Source organism: Equus caballus, chromosome 19 (genome assembly GCF_041296265.1).
Source record: "Equus caballus isolate H_3958 breed thoroughbred chromosome 19, TB-T2T, whole genome shotgun sequence".
NCBI classification, from domain to species: Eukaryota; Metazoa; Chordata; class Mammalia; order Perissodactyla; family Equidae; genus Equus; species Equus caballus.
Window position 1 is genome coordinate 61,011,576 of NC_091702.1, and position 20,195 is coordinate 61,031,770.

Sequence of the window (20,195 nt, forward strand, 5' to 3'; positions counted from 1 at the left end):
GAGAGAACAATGTTAATAACTGCTTTTATATCAAGAACCACAGCAGAATGTTGTGAAAGTACGTGGTACATCCAAAATCCCATGCATAGTAGTAATAGTTATACCCTCAAAGCGCATAGAATTAGATGGGAGATACATAAGCAAGTAATTCCAATACAAGAAATGCTGTACACAAGTCATCACATTCTACTGGAATTACGTGCTTACGGTAAGTGCTTAAGAACTTTTATTGGGCCCTTACTGTATGCAAGGAACTTAGTATTAAAGCGTTTAATCCTGTCAGCAACCATCCTGCCTCTTCTAGGACTGTGGAAGGAGAATAGAGCATGATACATGCCTTCTGGAAAGGCAGCCATGTGACAAGGCCGAATAGCATTTTGTCAGCCTAAAAGAGGAGCAGGGTTTTTGTCGTTGTTAAGAACTCGAGAGGTAAAGCTTTTCAGCTAGGATCAGCACACGTGACACTGTTATTTAGGCACAGGCAAGAAGCCGTGAGGCCTGAGGAAGAGAAGAGATTGGGGGGGCTCAGCTGTGCCTGATGGACCATGCAAGCCACTCAATGACCCAGGTCCGCAAGATGAAGAATCCCTGGCTGGGATCAGAGGTGACAGGAGCCATGAACACACCCAGAGGAAAGGGTGTGCCTACCAGGAATCCACATCAAATGACAATCAGGCAACAAGCCAAGGGAAATTTAAGTTTCATCACTCTTCTTCATGTCCCTCTTTTGTTTGATTTTCAAAGGAAACTTGGGCAGTATTCTTAATTATCTATTTCTGCCTCTTTTTCATCCCTACTGCCACTACCCCCTTTTGGGTCTGAATTATGACTCCCCTAGAATTTTAAATACCTTCTAATTAATTGACTGCCATGGCTCAAGTGCAAGACAAAATGAAGTTTCTGAACCCAAATGCAATGCTGCTCCTCAGTGTAAAACCCTGGACGGCTTTACACGGTGGGGCTTCTTTGTCTGCATTTGTCTTCATCGTCACCTCCCGCCCCAGCCCCTCTTCACTCCTGCCGAGCTTGCAATGGCCCAATGTGCTCCATGCTCCAGGTACATGCCAATCCTTCTGAACAGTCCTCTCCCTTTCTCCAGCCTAGGCGACTCTTATTCTTCAAAGTCCAGCTCAAGCGTGGCCTCTGCGGAGCATTCCCTAGTGTATCCCACAGGTTGGGTTGACCATGCCACCGTTTATGTCTCACACGGCACCAACATTATAATGCTTACCATGTGGTTTTGCAAGGACTTCATTCCACAGATGGCCCCAACTAGACAACTCCTTTAGTAGAGGAAGTGTGTCGAATTCATGTCTGGGTCCCAAGCTCCTAATACAGAGCCCAGCACATAGTACACAACAAAATGCTTCAAATCATAAAAATTGTGCCCTGAAGTAGCCAGTAGTAGAAACAGTTCTGAGTTCTGGTCTCGGCTCTGCCACTAGTTACCTGTGTGCAATGGCATCTCTCTGATCCTACTTACCTCACCTGTGGCCTGGAAGATAGAGTCTGCTCACTAATGTGATTACGGTAGATGCCTTGGTTTTTATTCACTGTTGGATGGGCAGGAAAAATTATGTAATAACAAAAAAATCAGATTCACAAAGTAAAAGCTAGGAGATTTTAAAGTTTGTTTTGGTAAAGCTCAAACCATTTTTTTAGTAACGAGAAGCTAAGAGAATTCTTAATTCTTCATAAAGAGGTTATGACAAACATGTCTGTTCAAGAGACTACTACTCACAGATTCCCATGGCAATGTGATAGTGGGGAAGAGGACAGGCTCCGGAGCCACATTGCCTAGAATCAATTCCTACCTTTGTCACTTCCAAGCTATGTGGCCTGAGGCAAGTGTCGTAACCTCTCTGTGCACTAGCCTCATTTGTAAAATGGGAATAGCAACCACATCTACAGTAAAGGATTAATAGGGAGAGTCAATGGGTGAATACAGACAGAATTTAGAACATGCCTAGTACCATTGGATGTGCAGTAAATGGCACCTCTCATGACCATGGATGCTACCCAGGGAACTTCAGCTACATTTTATCTCCCAGAATCCCCAGAGTAGACAGCAAAGAGAACCATGTCTGATTTGTCCTGTTACTTCACATGGCAAGGGTAGACAACAGTGGAAGAAGATGGCTCTCGCTAAACTGAGGAAAGTTGAAACTTTGAAGAGTAGTGAGCTACACACTCTGCCAACAAATTTCAGTGTTTAGTTTTTAACATAAAACCTTTACTCCCATCATACACTCTTCCTATACTTGCTACTCAAAGCCCAGTGCAATGAAGGTAGAGATTAGAGATGGTGGGCCGGACCCCCAAGGCCAGTCTGGGCTCCTCGGGAGCTGCTTTCTTCCATATTGACCACTACCTTGACCAAAAGGCAATCTCTATTTTATTAGCAGATGGAAGGATTTTCTTTTTTAATTTTAAAATCTAGTTCAGGAACAAAAATGATTTTATCTTAGGGCTATAGAGAAAAGTGGCATAACTATTGGTTTCTTTTTGTTCCTCATACCAAATGTAACTGGGTGTTGAAGACTTTTTCCTCTCTTTCTAAAATGAGGCTAAAGTCCCAAAGCTGAAGACAACAGATGCTAAGTACCTCCATAGTCTAAAAACCCACCTAGCAAACCTCTGCAGGACCCATTAAGAGGGCGGTGGCAGAACTCTCTTCTGCAGTCCCCAAAGTACATAAGCAGAAGATGATGGATTTGAGGGTTGACCTTGGAGAAGTGAGTGATGAGTGAGAATGCTCTGAATTGAATCCGTCTCTTCCAATCCAAGTAATGGTATCAGAAGAGAGCCAATCATGGAGATTAGGGAACTGTCATTTTATTCCCTTGGATGTCTACTTACACAGTGGACTTTCTCATCTGCCATCTGTGAGTATTTGAGCAGAGTGAACACAGAATGCTTGAGAGGAGTCTGCAGTAAGTCACCTGACAAGCAGCCCCACCATTGGGAGGGCGAGGATACACCACGTTCCCACAGGACGAGCAGACCCTGTCAAGCTTGAGCCATCCCGCCCTGCCCTCGAAGGCTGCCTGCCAGGCACGAGGATCCAAGCAACAAAGGACTTTGGGGTGTATGCCACCAGACCAGGCATGAGGGCGTCTAGCCAGTGGAGAGCTTGTGTGTCACACATAAGCCAGCGAGTGACCTCCTGCAGAACTAGCACATGAAGTCGGTGACAGAATCCACAGTTAGGGACTCACCAGGCAGATGAAATAAAAAGTCGAGATGCAATACAATAGCACGTGTGATGTGGAGAGAATTGTGCTCCCTTTCTATAACTCTTCCTCCCCTGTCCCAATCCTGAAGAAGCAGAAACCTGAGAGTGAAGAGCAATGTAGTAAACAGTAGCTCTTGCTCCTTCTCTTCTCCTCGCCCCTGAGGCTGAGGCCTGGCCAGGCCTGGGAGACAGTGGACACACTACACTGGATTAGAATGTTGGTGACCACACAAGAAAAGTGCGACTCAGTAGTCAAAAGTGGTGATCACTGACAAAACCTACACCTTCCTATGTTGGCAGTCCATCAGTTTCAAAGTATTTAGTAAATTGGTTACTAAGAATAAAAGAAAACAAAAATAATTTCATTTCAAATGGACTTCGGTGGTTTCCTGAGCTTAGAAACAAAAGTTCAAAGTCAGATGGCCATCACCAGAGGGTCGCTTTCCAGGAACATGCTGTGAGCTGGGCTGATCCATTTTGTTTCTCTGGAAAAACTTCCTGCCTAGCGAGCTCAGTTCTGTCCAGCTCTCAAGCTGCCACTTCTGGCTAACCCTCCCAGTCTCCAGCAGAGGCCCTCTCCTCTTTGTCATCCACAGTGCAGGGTCCAATCCTATCCCCAACTCTCCCTTCTCTGCACAAACTCCTTCCCCTCCAGTAAACTATTCAAACCTCATTTGTTAGCTTATTTATCAAGTAAATATGTGGGGCACAAAATAAAACATCTGGCAGTGACTTACCTAGAGTATCAGTGACTGTGCTGAAATTACTCTCAAAAGGAAATACATGTTCCCCTGAAGAAATGTTCCAATGTAGGATGCAAAGTATCTTTGCAAAAAATTAAGCTTAACCACAAGTACCTACGCCCTGGGCTATTCAGACATGAATCAATACCAGCAGTACCAAGGCACTTATTTGCATAAATGTTTAATCAAGAGCGATGCACAATGCTATTTATCTGGAATTTCTTGCAAAATAAGGGAGAATAGATGGTCAAAGCAAGACTAATGTATCTCTATTGGGCTTTTAAATCAGTGCTAACATAATTAAACATTTATATAGCACTTTGGGTTTGGGAAAGTTTTATACTTTGTTTTCAAAGTTATATTTCTCAGAACTCTTTTGAAATATGTATATCCCACTTGGTATCTTCTTTTTGCACATAAAGATAATTTATAAGCCAGAGAGCAAAAATAACTTTCCCTGGGTCACTCAACAATTCACAAGAGCTAGAATTGTAATTCATCAGTTAGTCCCACTCTACACCTAAAACACAATCAGGCATGATCTAAGCAATCCTTTTGTGGGCAAGAAAGGGCATTGAAAATGAGCGAGTGACCTTCACCTGTGACCGTTATTACAAATTGCAGCAGGTGTGGGCCAGAAAGATAAATATGTTTTGTTTACTTATTGAGCAGTGCGTTTTATTAAGACTGGCTTGGTAATTCGTCAACACTATCCTGCGAAGTAAACAGACTCAAGCAGCTGAAGCTGAACTACACACTGCACGTTCCACGAAGTGGTGAGCAGCTTGAAGAGGCGCAGGAGTTAGTCCGCGTTCCGAAGTGGCTGAGCACTATGGATCACTCCAGCTAGCCATTTTTGACAGGTAGAAACACCTATCTTGTTATTAATTTACTGCGTATATTAAAAAGAAGAAAAGAAAAAATTACAGCATGCCATTTTGCAGCAACAGAAAAGCAGTTAATTGCTTGATTCAGTGGAAAGCCAGGGAATAGGGAAAGGGAACAAATAAATAGTCTCCCTGGTTAAATCAAGGAGCATCTGTTTCATTTGTGAAGCTCCAATGTGCAGCACAGAAGCACTTTTGGCCGCCTCGCTATTAATCTCTGAGAGGCTATAAACTTGTCATATTAAGGACACTGCAAATTCAGCTTGAATATACTTTGCTTTTCACATTAATGGCATGTAAGGACACTTATGCCTCTCATCATCACTTCAGCGCCTTCAGAAAACCAATCTTCTTGTTCTGCTCTCAGTGGACCACTACCACTTCAGCGCGTGACTTGTCAATTCTTTGTGACATTAACTCCTTAAATTAAACTCACTTGGAGCTGTGGATGGGAACAAGAGCACTTGCTTCACCTTAGAGAGCACACACCATCATTCCACCTGGAAAATTCACAAGTATTCAAACCCTCCACTGTTGATTAAAACCTGTTCTGATTTCAATAAGGAGATTCAAGCTTCACTTTCCTCAGGGGAATGGTCAGGGATTTGACAAAACATTACAAATAAAAGCTAAATCGCAGCATAGACTTAGCAATGTTCAAGCTTTATTTAATTTTGTGTTCTTTAGCTAAGTGAAACTCCAGTATTGTCAGATTTTACTTCCTGCTCAAATTTCTTCACCTAGAAAGAAGAGTAAATGTATGCCACAGGATATTGTGAAAATCCACAGGCAAGTTAAGAGACTTTAAATGGCTTTGTGATGCTCTCTACATCTTTTAGAATATATTCTTAGATTCCCTACATTTTTTACAAAGATCAGGAACCAGAACTCTCTTGCACTGATTGTTTACAGACCAATTGTTCCCAACTGCCCTAATACACTGCTTCCATATATAGGTCAATCTCACCCAAGTTCTTAGAGGGAAGTTTTAGAAACTTACTCATCTCGGGGAGAAAAGCCCCCAGAAAGAGTTCTGGCCTCTAACACATATCTTCAGAAATCATTAGTCCATGATCTCATTCTACTCTTAATTTTCTCATCAATAAAGACACTGGAGAAATTTTATATACTCACTGAAATCAGATCGGTGACTGCCATTTTTGGTTTTGAACCACATAAGTAACTCATGTCATCTATCTAGGCCCATTTCCTCACCTACCACATAGGAAGTTTGGACAAGTCTTGTCTATAGGTTCTTCAAATCTAAATCTCTATGGGGAGGAGGATGTCACCAAGATGATGACATAAGAGGCTCCTGAATTTCCCTCCTCCCACAGACCCACTGAATATACAGCCGCACATGGATCACTTCTCTCTGAGAGAGTTCCAAAAATTAGTTAAGTGACTCCTACGCATCGGGCAATGAGAAGATTCCTACATCTAAACAGGTGGGAAAGCCTAAGATGCACTCTTGCCATCCACCTCACGCTGGCACAGCACCATTCAATATGGAGGGAACTCCAACTCCCAGCTCCTCCCTGAAGACCAAAGGAGTTGGTAAAAGGGAACAAAGTTTCAGTTATAATATGAATAAGGTTCGAGGATCTAAGGTATAACAATGTAACGATAGTTGATAATACTGTATTGAATAATTGAAATTTGCTAACAAAGTAGAACTTTTGTTCTCACCAAAAAAAACTAAGGTAAATATGTGACAGATGGATGTGTTAATTAAGTCAATTGTGGAACCCTTTCACAATGTCCATGTATATCAAATCATCATGTTGTACACTTTAAATATAATTTTATTTGTCAATTGTACCTCAATAAAGCTGGAAAAACTAGAGATATAAAAAAACAAATCTACATGGGAAAAAATACTCTGTATAAACAGCTTAACTTCTTGACAAGACTGAAGGCAGTCAAACTTTACATTTCTTTGAGGTTAAAAACTTGTATTTCCTTTCCATGAGAGCCCTGGTGGAGCTAGCTTAATGACATATGGGACAAATACACCTAAATCTGATTGTTGGTACCCCCAAGAATAAAATTCCAGAAGCAATACGTGGGAAGCTTTTTAGACAAGGGTATACTTCAGCTGAACTTCAGCAATACAGGAATTTGGAAGCCAACACAATTTAAGGCAGAATTCCTGGGAGACTCCTGCACCAGTGACACTGCTGTCTTTGGTATGTTATTAGGGAGATGAAGCACTTACTGGTTTAGTTCTGAGCGAGATGAGTGACCTTTTGCTTCCATCAGGGCAGTGGGTTTGCTATAAATCCCTAAGTGTTAAATTCTGGGAACCTAGAGATAAGCAGCTGCTGAGGGCTTTCCATTCTCTCCTGTTATCTTAAGACACCCACAGCACATAGTACAAAACATTGCCCCTTGAAGAAACCTTTAAAGCCCCTGAACTCATTTGGGGCATCCCTGATGCACGATTTTCATAGATGGATAGAACTGGAGGGGCCCTCAAGAGCTCATCCTATTCAACTCCTGACCTCATCACTTTGTCCTTGTTATCTCAAGGGATATGCGCACCACATGCCATCCAGACCCAAGCTTGCCTGGATTTCTGAGTAAGAGCTGTTTGCTATTCTTGGTCACTTCATAACTTGCCTCCATCTCTATAGGAGAGTTCAAAGCACTCACAATATGTTTTCAGTCATGTAAACTGAAAACAAAGACATATTCTTGACATATTGCAAGATCTAACATCCTGGTTGTGTGCAAATTTGTAACGTATATTTAGACACAATTAAGTTTCCCTTTAGGTTAAAATATATATTCTGGCTGACTATAATTCAAATATTATCAGTGAATGTTGTCAAACTTTAGTTCAAACTATGAGTACGACATGGTACCAGTTACAGTCTCATGCTTCATTTTTGCAAATGCAACTTCTACTGTCGAAGACCCCAAAGGGAATTGCTTTACTCAAAAATATCCACCTTAGGGATGGTCTGATGGAATGGAATGTGTGCCTCAGCCCCCAAAATTTCCACACTAAAGATCTTTATTGACGAACTTTAATATTATTGTTAAAGACAATTCATTATAAATTATCTCTATCTCCTTATTATTTTGTATATCAATTAACTCTTTATGTGTATGTGTGTGTGAGTTGAGGGGGAATTCATAGTCTGAAAGTGATTTAATGGAAAAATACTCTGCAATTCTAGCTGTGTCATCACTAACAATTCTTCACATGACAGTGAGAAAGATAATTGAACTATTTGTGACCTAGTTTTCTTATCTACAAGGAAAAGTGGTAGTACAGCCTCTCACTTAAAAGAACTTGGGTAAAATTAAACAAGCACTATCTTGAAAAGTTCTGAAAAGATTATTCAAAACCAATTAATAATATATTGAGAGATACACTTCTTTGACCACTGCAATGAGTGTGCCAGTATATGGTTAGTGATCCTGTCTTTCAAGTGAGGAAAGGAGGTATTTTTGAGAGATAGTCACATCCTCATCTGAGGCACTCCCCCCCAAATTAATCAGCAGGCAGCAAATCTGCTCCTTAGTCAGCGTTGAAATTGTGGCAGCCTGCTGCGCCCGCCGTCTTGACACAGCAATTACAGTGCAGGAACAAGACATTATTATCAATCTCTAGAACCAGTGACAGCCCCAAAAAGGGAGTAAATCAGTGGAAATTGAAGAAACAGACAGGGAGACAACTGCATGGAGAGGAAGGGAGCAGGGGAATGCAAGAAACAGAGATAAGGCAAAGCTCCAGAAGAGAATAAAGATATTAAAAGGACAGAGAAAATATGGCACCAAAAATTCACTGCTAGATCACATTTTATTTTCAACATGTGCATTTGGCAGATTTAGCATATTTGATTAGCATTAATATATAAAACTTAGAATTTGAGAAGTAGGATGTGAGCCTGCAGTTTATTTTCTACCATTAGAGACTTGAGAGGAGTTTCAAGGAAAAAATGTAAAGTATGGCAAGGTCATTCAGGAAGGTCTGTCAGGCCTTTCCAGTTACTTCAACACACATTTGTTGAGTGTCTACTCGATGTCCCATATGATAGAAGATCATGGAAATGAGACTCAGGCCTTACCTCACAGAGTTCAGAGTGTGGGGTTTTGTCAGAAAACATTCATAACTGATGGGAATGAGCAGACATCTACTTACCAGTGTGAGCAGCCTCTTCACTAGTGCTGACACATGACCCAGAGGGTAGGTGCTCTCAGGTGCCTAACCTCACCCACACTCTCGTGAGAGGTCCTTTTGTCTCTACTCTTTTTGACAATGCTCCGTGCTCTGGAATTCTCTCTTATTCAGTGCCTGGTGTCCAAGAACAGTCCTGGAAATTTCTACAGAACAATCGCTGTCTGCTACTAACTACATAAAAGAAATGGTGAATTATAAGGTTGGAGTTAAACACGTGGACTTCGGAGTCAGGAACATGCGGTCCAGTCACTGGACTGCGTCTTACTACCTTCCTGATCTTTGACAAGTTACTCACCTCCTCTAAGTATTATTTGTAAAATAAAGACAATAATCGTATTTCCTTCAAAATATCGTTGAAAGGGTTAAATGAGCGTACAGTCAATGCTTAAAATGTTAGCTATTACTTTCTGTTTGGGGGGTTATACTAGTTGTCCAGGGCTGTGATAACAAAATACTACAGACCAAGTGGCTTAAACAAGAGAAATTTATTTTCTCCCAGTTCTGGAGGCTAGAAGTCCGAGATCAAGATGCCGTCAGGGTTGGCTTCTCCAAAGGCCTGTCTCCTTGGCCAACAAATGCCCGTCTTCTTGCTGCCTCTTCACAGGGTCTTCCGTCCATGCACATATGACCCTGGGGTCTCTTTGTGTGTCCAAATTTCCTCTTATAAGGATATCAGTCAGATTGGATTACAGCCATACCCATAGGACCTCATTTAACCGTAATTACTTCCTTAAAGGCCCTGTCTCCAAATACAGTCACATTGCGAGGTGCTGGGAGTTAAGACTCCAACACATGAATTTTGGGAGGGACACAATTCAGTCTATAACAGGGGGTATAACATGCTTACAGTAAAGTAAATCTACATTCACAAACACTCACACTTGTGTGACTACCACCTAGAAAATGCTGTAGAAATTTTTCCTTCACCCCAAATGCTCCAGCGTGTGCTGTCCTAATCAGTACTATCTTCTCTTCCAGAAATAATCATGATTTTGACTTCTATCATGACAAATTCTGTCTGTCCTTGAACTTCATACAATCGTACAGTGTGTACTCTTTAGTGTCAGGCTTCTTTTAGTTAACAATATATCTATAAAATTCATCCACGTTGGTTCCATATAGCAGTTTCTTGTTTTTAATTGCTATGTATAAATGCACCATAATTTGTTTATTCATTCACCCAGTGAAGGACATTTGGGGTATTTTCTGTTTGGGGTATTATGAACAATGCTGTTATGAATGCTCGTATACATGTCTCTTAGTGAACACATGCGTTCATTTCTCTGGAGTGGAATTTGTTATTTAGAGGTGTATTGCTTAATTTAAAAACAAATGAAATTTTTTAGGTATCTTTTTCTTATTTATTTTTAGTTTAATTCCAGTGTAGTTAGGAAACATACTCTGAATAATTTTAATCCTTTGAAATTTGTTGATATTTGCTTTGATACCTATGTATGGACTATTTTTATAAGTATTCCACGTACCCTAGTATGCCCTTCTGCAATTGCATACTACCATGTTCTATGAATGTAATGGGTGCCAATTAAGTCAAATTGGTTAGTCACGTTTCTTCAATCTTATATGTATTTACTCATTTCTTGATTGTTAAAGACTCTAGCTAATTATGTTGTTTTCTGTTTCCTTTTTTGTTTTATTAACCTTATTTATATATTTTGATACTATGGTATTAGATGCATGTAAATTTGGGCTGTTACATATTTTTATTGAATTAACTTTTGTCATTATAAAATGTCTCGCTATCTCTAGTAATATTTTCCCTTAAAACCTGCTTTTCTTATATTAAGAAAGCCACATGCTCTTTCTTTTGCTTAATGTGTTCATGATATATTTTTTCAATACTTTTACTTTCAACCTTTCTTTGTCCATATATTTAAAGTGTATTTCATCTAAATGTATATAGTTATCTTACTAGCCAAAGTGATCATCTTTGTCTTTTAACTGGAGCATTTAGTCCGGAGGAATTTCAATTAGTTACTCTTACACTTGGATTTAAGTCTACTGTCTTGCTCTTTTTTTTCATATGGTTTTGTTTATGTGATTCTTATTTACCTGTCTTCCTTTGCATGAATCAAGTTTCTAAAAATTATTCCATTTTTCTTTCATTATCAGCTTTTTAATGAGCTCATCTTTCATTATTGTCTTGGAAGTTAAAAATAATTTAGAGATTGCAATACACATGTTTTACAACTGTTGAATACTTAAGGTTTTTTTTGTTTTGTTTTGGGTTTTTTTCTTTTTTTTTTGCTGAGGAAGATTTTGCTTGAGCTAACATCTGTTGCCTATCTTCCTCTTCTTTTTTGTATGTGAGCTGCTGCCACAGCATGGCCACTGACAGACGAGGCCCAGGAACCGAACCCGGGCTGCTGACACAGAGTGCACTGAATGTAACCACGAGGCAACCAGGGCTGACTCTGTTTTTCTGTTTTAAAACTGAATTTCTCTCTGATTTTCTTTTATAAATTCTAGGTATCCTCTGAAACTACAAATACATTCCTGTATTTCCTTGAACTAATAATTGCATTTGTTTTAAAATTCTTTCCTGAAAATATAAATATCTGAATCATCTATATGTCTCTTCCTATTATCTGTTGGTTTTTTTGGTATACAGTCAATCTGGCCTTTTTTTCTGCCTTTCCTTATAATTCTGATTGGAAGCCGGACATTGTGGAGGAGGAAGTGCAGAGCCTGTGATGATACTCTTTCTCCAAAACACATTACAATGCTGTTTACAAGTATTTCAAGTTTGAGTAGATCACTTATTCTTTTGAAGATTAGTTTTAGTCTGTGATAGGTCTGCTATTTGGGTTTTGCTCTCAATTCTAGGATACGATCTTTCAGGGCCTCAAGGGAAAGAATGCCTCGGTGTTTACTGGGCCCCCGAATTTGATGGGATTTGAGCATCCATCACATGCCCGCTGCATAGCACTGAAGTCTCTGCTCAGCTCTTCAACCTCCAGCTGCTGCTCTCCTCCTGGTTTTGTGGGATCTTTCTCTACATCTGTGAAGTTTAGGAGTCAATAACTTAAGGGGAAATTGTACCTGGATTTTTATCCTCTCTTCTCTGTGGCTCCGTTCTCTCTGGATTTTACCCCCTGGTAGCCTGACGTCTGCATCCTCAGCCCATTCAAATCTAGCCTTTTGGTTTGTGCTCTATTCTCCTACTTAGTTGCTCTCCGGCATTATCAAATACACACACACACACACACACACACACACCCCTTCCATTTCTCATTTGTGGTTTATTGGCCAGTGGGTTGATCCAATATCAGCTACTCCTTCATGACTAGAATGAGTGCTTACTTCTCAGCTCCTATTTTTAATGTATTAGTGTGATTCCCTGCAGATTCGATTTGAAGTTTAATGGCAGGTTGACTTTATTGCCTTGGTCAAATAGTGTGAATGAGTGTGAGTCTCTGGTACTATGACAATCTTCGTGGAAATTCTGGGTGCTTCTGGGAATATGCTAGATGGGTGTGACCTCAGGGATAGTGTTCTGGTGAGACATACATGAAATAGCCTCTTGATAATCACATAGCTAGGGTTTTGAGAAAGTGTACACTGAGAAAAAGGATGAGTAAATGAACTGGAAAGAGAGTAGGAAGTTGATAATTATGTGGAAAATGCGTGTCAAATAAAGACCATGATGTCAATTAAACATTTAAAAATGTGTTTAAGTGCTATACGAGATATAGTGGTAGAACTGAAGGCTATTTATTTTGGGGTATTTGACCCCAAGAAGTTAATAGCATTCTTGAGAAAAAGAGAGTAAATGGAAAATTGTAAATAAAAATTCAAGGGCTATATAGCAGTTTAGAATAGCAATAGTATGATTTCTGAAAGAAGGACAAAGTCGAACTCAGCATGCTGAGCTTCAACCGATCTCCATTTGAAATCTGCTGAAGTGAATGATGAAAGAGCAGGAGAGTTAGTTTCAAGTATCAACAGGATAAAAATTTTCAACTTCCTCACCTTCTAAAAAGTGAATCGTGCCAACGTGCACTTTAACCACATTGGGTGGTAGGACAGAACACACTAGTTTGCATGCCCTAAATAAAAGTGTTATGGTTCAACTGAGAATTTTCTGTATTTCCTTTTTTCCCGTTATCAAATTCTAGGGCTAGTTGGAGGCTGGTCAGTAATATTTCAGACTGAGTGGGGCACATGGGTTTTGAGGCCATGAGGGTTTCAGGACACGTTGTTTGAAGTAGGATTAAGACTTCTGTCCGTTTCTACATGGCTGCAGATTTACTGAATCACATTCTCAAATTATTTTCCCCAAGCTCTCAAAACATTCCTGACGTAGAGTCTCACAAACCACTTTTTAAACCAGCAATTGTATTTTATCACTCCTTAATTTGCACAGTGGCGTTCAAAAACTGAACACAAAACACACATGCAGATTCAACTTCTGTAAGATATTCTATTAATCAAAAAAGGTAGTGAATATATTTCTCCCAAAATAAAATTAATTAGATAATTCTAAAGATAAAGAAGGATTAGGAAATCTTCCTTTCCCGTTATGACTCTCATATTTATATGCAATTAATATAAGAAACAATTTTCATTTTTGATGCTTTAGAAAATAATATAGAATTTCTGGTCACTCACTGTGGTTGTCTATGGAACGCAAACATTTCCTTCTAATAGTAAGTAGAGGTGCTGAACACGATAAAATAAAAATAATTTTGAATTCATGACAGAGCTTACAAGAAAGGAAAGAAAATCTCAAGGTGCAAGAAACAAATAGTGAGATGAAAACTAAGATAATAAACATGTGACCTTATATTGTCCCTGCCCAAGGGGCTGTTATTGTTCTAAGCCATGGAGGGGTTCGTGCAGAGAGAGTTAACAGGACTGTGGGCCCATGGAAAGTGACAGCTAAATCTGAGACTCCTACATAAAACTAGGATCTCAAAGGGCTAAAAAGTGAGCAAAAGGCAAATTATAAGAAGAAGTCTGTATATAAACACAGGGAATTGAAAAGGAAGCTTACCTGTCTTGACTTACACTCCAGATAGAAAACAAGGACCCCTTGAAAATTTGAAGAGCTGAGTTTTGAAAATCCTGTATATTGAGATCTTGAAATGAAAATACCTTTAAATTGATAGGATATAATCTGAAAAACAGCACAAAATAAATACAGATAATATTTATAGAAGTAAAGAAAAACTAAAAACCATAAAAGTGAGAAAAGAAAAAGAAAAAAATTGAATAAGAAGCAGTTAGAACATCCAGCAATAGATTTGAATAACCTGGTGGTGAATCTGATACATTACAGTGAAATTCCTAAGGGCCGTGGAAGAGAGTTTAAAGGCAAACAGAGCAGAAAGACAGATCACGTGCAAATAGACAAGCAAAGTGATAGAAAATGTTTGACTTCTGCTCCAGTGATGAAGATGTAACAAGAACAAGAATTAACCTCCTGACGTCCATAACCAGAAAGTTAAGCCTGCATGTTTGAAAGATGTTTGAAAAACAACTGTTTGCAGACATAGGACAACAGGCAGTTTCCAGACCAGGGACAGAGAGAGGTGGAAACTGACCAGTGTGTGGTGGTCTTAGAGAGCTGAGAAGTTGGAGGTCAGTGCTAAGAGATACCAAAGCAGATGAAATTTGTGGGCAGAGTTCCAGAAAAGGAGAGTGTTTTGCAGAAAAAGTGCCCCAGACATTACTCCTCCTTGAGTCTTTGTTAAGCACCACACCTGACATGTATGAGTAAAAGTCCACAAATCAGAATAAAGAATGACCAGGGAGTTGTAAAGAGAGCAATTGCCAGAGCTCGCCATGGGTAGGGGGTTATTTGAGTTCCAACCAGAATAGAAAGTTCTCAGTGGTCATGAGGTCATTCAGTGGACACACAGCTGCATCTTGCCTTGGCAATAGGGCTGAATTACCCCTAGAGTGTAGGCTACTCTTGACTCACCTTAACAAAGCTTAAAAGCAGGACTCAAAGGGATCAAACTGATCTATAGATAATTTAATTACTGTTAAAAGGAAGCCCAGTTGTCTTTCAAGTTGGACAACACAGTCCAGACCTTCAACAAAGTAATCAGCGTAATGTCCAGCATCCTATCAAAATTACTAGTTAGGCCAAGAATAAGGAAAACATAACTCATGACCAGGAGAAAATTCATTCAATGGACTCAGACACAGGAATGTCAGAGATGACAGAATAAGAACAAAGGAAATTATAATAGCTGTCAAAACTTTATATATGATATTATTTATGTATTTAAAGGGAAATATGGATAAAATTAGAGAAATATACATTTTAAAAAATTAAAAATTGAACTTCTAAAGATGAGAACTACAATATCTGAAGTGAAAACTTCACTGGGCTGGCTTAGCAGCAAATCAAACATAATATTTGAAGATATATCAACATCTGAATGAAGCATGGAGAGAAAGACTGAAAAAGAAGGAGCATCAGTTGACCTGGGGTCTAATTCCAAATGTTCTAACAGGTATATAATCGGAGACTCAGGAGGAGAGGAGAGAGAGACATAGAAAAAATATATGCAGAAATATTGTCTGAAAAATTTGAAATTTGGTAAAAACTATAGACACTGTTTCAAGAGGCTCAACAAATCCTAGGTAAGATAAACACCAGGAAAATCAAACCAAGTCACACAATTTTCAATTCTGAAAAACAAATATTGAGAGAAAAATCTTACACTTCCCTCGCTGTCCAAAAAGAACATTACATACAGAGAAATGACATTTCTAAAGTGATAAAAGAAATAAACTCTCAATCTAAAATCTATATACCGCCAAAATAGAAAAAGAAAACTGAATACAATTTTCTTTCAGGCAAACAAAAGCTGAGGTCATTCAATTTAAGCCCAAGAGGACCAGAAGAACATAAATTTCCACAAAAATATCCAGGGTGTAGAAGGGCTTCTATGTTTCCAATTCATGACCATTTCACTTGATGCCCAAAAGACAAGGCGACCTTTTCTCATTTCTGGGTTATATATGGTATGATTTCAAATCAATGGGGAAAATCTAGACTATTTAATAAATGGCTTCGGGACAACTAAGAACTTTTAAAACGTAAATTTAAATTGCTATTTCATAAACAAATTTGAGCTGGAATAGAGACTTACATATGAAAGATGAAACCATAAATGTGCTAGAATACAATGTGGGAAAATATGCTATCTTGTTTTGGGGAGGACCTTTTGAAACAAGACATTAAAGCCAGAAAACATATGGGATAAATTATGTGTGTACGTAACGCATGGACAAATACCTAACTCCCCTATTTTCCCTCAAATCCTTGGTGTCCTTTTTCCTCTCCCGTCAAACCTTAAATTCTAGGCCCAACTTTATTTTATTTATTTTTTTTTTAAAGATTTTATTTTTTCCTTTTTCTCCCCAAAGCCCCCCGGTACATAGTTGTGTATTCTTCGTTGTGGGTTCTTCTAGTTGTGACATGTGAGACGCTGCCTCAGCGTGGTCTGATGAGCAGTGCCATGTCCGCGCCCAGGCTTTGAACCAACGAAACACTGGGCCGCCTGCAGCGGAGCGCGCGAACTTAACCACTCGGCCACGGGGCCAGCCCCTCTAGGCCCAACTTTAGAATCCCTTCATTGCACATACTCTCCATTCCCTTATCCTTCTCATCATTATATTTTCTTGGTCATCTAAACCCTGATTAAATTAAATTTAGACCTGGTTAGATCAGATTCTTTGCCTACTCCATGTTTGTAGCCAAGCAGCTAAACACGGCAAAAAAACCCCCATATAAACATGCTGACTGGTCTCACTTTAAAATCGTGACTACAAATGTCAAGAGGGCCTTTAACGCTGGCCGTGAGTCCTGTCTTCTCTACCCTGGCCATTATTCTCGCTGTTGTCCAGACAATTCTTTTATATCCCTCTCTTTCTCCCCAAACATCCAAAGCCTCCTGCACTACCTATACTCTCAGCTGAAGATGTTGCTTCTACTTCCCTTGAAGAAATGAGAAAACTGAAGCAATCAGTAAAAACTCCCTAACATTCCCACTACTACGTCTACCTACCCAGGAGCATCTGCCCACCTCTGTGTGTCTGCCCACCTATCAGCCTCTGCCCCTCCATGAGCACCTGCCCACCTATGAGCATCTGCCCCTGTATGAGCATCTGCGCTTTTAGACTCAGCCTCCTTACCTGACAACATAGGAGAGTTCCCTTAGCTCCTAGGTGAAGTTAATCCCTCTACATGTATGTTAGATTTCATTCTTTCTAGGCCTTCCTCCAACAATGGTGGGGTGTAGGACAAGAGTACAAACAGAAGCCCACCCCACGCACATATCTGCACATCATATTTCACATACACACACATATAAATGAATTCATATGTAGTAAAATAATATTATATTGATATACATACATCATGTGTCATACAGTGTGTGTGTATCTAAAGTGGTGAGGAAGATACCAACTTGAATAAGAAAGCAAATTTTGGTATATAATCATATTTAAAAAGAAAAGATAATTCCTCTAATCAGTAAGCAGAAGAAGCGAACAATGAACATTTGCTGCGTCCGAAGCACTAGGCTAAGGTCTTACATCATCTCTTGACTATAAAAAGTAAGGCATACAAGGAAACGGAGACTTGGAGCAGTTAGATCACCTGCCCAAGACTACACAGCCAGTAGATGGTCAGACTGGATTCTGCCCCCCAGCAAAGTCTGACTCCAAAGCAGGTACTCCATTCACTGAGCTATGAGAGAGATACGCCCTAATTTCCCGGATGGCTGGTCCTAATGCAATTTCCTAGACATTCTCCCTTCAAGACCGTGCTTTGTAATACACAGCTCCATGGCACTGACTCAGGAGCTGAAGTGTGGTTGGGTTAGGACTGGGCCTCCGTGCCCCTGTCTGAGCGTGACATGGCTGGCTTTTGCTAAAGAGCTGCCGAGACAGGCCCCAGAGGCAGCAGTATTTCAGTTGTAGGTGCGCTGACTCCTAGACGTGTGCTTTCTAATCAGGTTATGAAGGGCTCTGGGATCCCTCCGGATGAAATGGATCCTATAAATGTAATTTGTAGTTTCATTTGCCTTATAGTTTGGAGCTGCCTGGTGATTTAATTCTCAGGGCACTGTATTTTTAAAAGTGTATTTAGAGAGCCTCTTTTATCTTGTGGCAAAGTTTCTAAACAGCTCTTTCAAGAGTTTCCAAAACAAAAGGAAGTTCTACAGTAATTTTCACAAATAACCATTTTTTATCTCTGAACTTACTGGTCTTGGTATCTTATACGCTTGGGCTAGCCCCATCCTCCACACTGCTGTGCAGTGAAACTCCCTTCCAGCATCACAGAAGGTCCTGCGGGGGTAAGGATTGAGAGGATCTATTTGCCTCGTTCAAAATTCCCAACTCTAAATTTAAAAACACTAACGTTTTCAGCAGCAGCAGGAGTGGCAAACATATTTTGTTTTCTGAAAGCATGGAAAGTTAAATAAACATGGTCTCTTTTCTTTAAGGGACCATAACTTAAAATGAAAGGGGGAGTAGCAGAAAAATTGTACTTCTGGTGTTAGAATCGGGACATCTGGTCTGTATCTATCACTGTAATTGCGTATGGTTCTATAGCCCTGAGAGTGCCTCAAGGTGATGATGCGAAGTTGGAGGAAGCACAGTTTCCTCATCTGTAAAATAAGGGGGCTGGACATTCCATGACTCTATGAAGCTTATAAATTGACGTCAAGACGTGTCGACAATCAGGTAACTCTATCCACTTGGGTAGATACTGTTATACAGGCCATTGACTAAAACATCCATCATTTCATTTTTTGTGTGGAGATAGAATATTAGGGTAGAAGAGTGCTCTATAAATCATATAAATCAACCTCACATCTAGTACTTACATATTTTCCCCAATATCCCCAGATACTGCAAATCCAACTTCAGTTGAGCTTGGCTTCTGTTTTAGGTCAATCCGTATTGTAAGATTTTTACCTGTTACGGTTTTTCTACAGTTACAAAGTTTCTTGATCAATTACTGTTGTCTTTGTTAGGGGACACAACATAGGGAAGAGACTGTTTGAGCCCACAAACTGAGTTGCTCAGATTTAGTTTGTAAGGCTAAATTTTTGTCCAAAAGTGTTTTGAATTTTTCTTAGAATCTTTAAATTATGATGAACTGATGAGATTGACAATCAATATGCATTTTCATCCGCTGTTCCAGTGTTCTTTATTACTTTTGACTCTTTGCAGTAAATGTTTTTGAAATTAATTTTAGGTTATCTTTTGGTTAGATTTCTTTTCTGTCTCTCTTGGAGAAATTCATAGCTCTCTATACATCATAGCAATTTAAAGGTGGGAAAAGAGGACGAGTATGAGGTGATATCTCATTTGAAGTGGATTTGATTTGCCTTTCCCTGATGATTAGTGATGCTGAGCACCTTTTCATGTACCTGTTGGCCATTTGTATCTATTTGGATAAATGTCTATTCAGGTCCTTTGCCCATTTTTAAATTGGGTTATTTGTTTTGTTTTTACTCATATGAGTTGTATGAGTTCCTTGTATATTTTCAATGTTAACTCCTCATTGGATATGTGGTTTGCAATATTTTATCTCATTTGGTAGGCCAGCTTTTCATTATGTTGATGCTTTCCTTTGCTGTGCAGAAGCTTTTTATGTTGATGTTTGCCTTTTTTGCCTTTGCAATTTGGTATCAAATTGCTAGACAAATGACAAGGATCTTATCCTTTATGTTTTCTTTTAGGAGTTTTAGTTTCATGTCTTATGTTCAAGTCTTTAATCCATTTCAAGTTGATTTTTGTGTATGTTGTTAAGATAGTGTTCCAGTTTTATTCTTTTACATGTGGATATCCAGCTTTCCCAACACCATTTATTGAAGAGACTATATTTTCTCCATTATATATTCTTGGTGCCTTTGTTATCAATTGATTGACCATACATGCATGAGTTTATTTCTTGGCTCTTCTGTTCCACTGACCTATGTGTCTGTATTTATGCCAATACCATACTGTTTTCATTACTATGGCTTTGTAATATAGTTTGAAATAAAGAATGCCTTCAGCTTTATTCTTTCTCAAGATTGCTTTGGCTAAATGGAGTCTTTTGAAGTTGGATTCAAATTTTAGGAATGTTTTTTCTACTTTTGTGA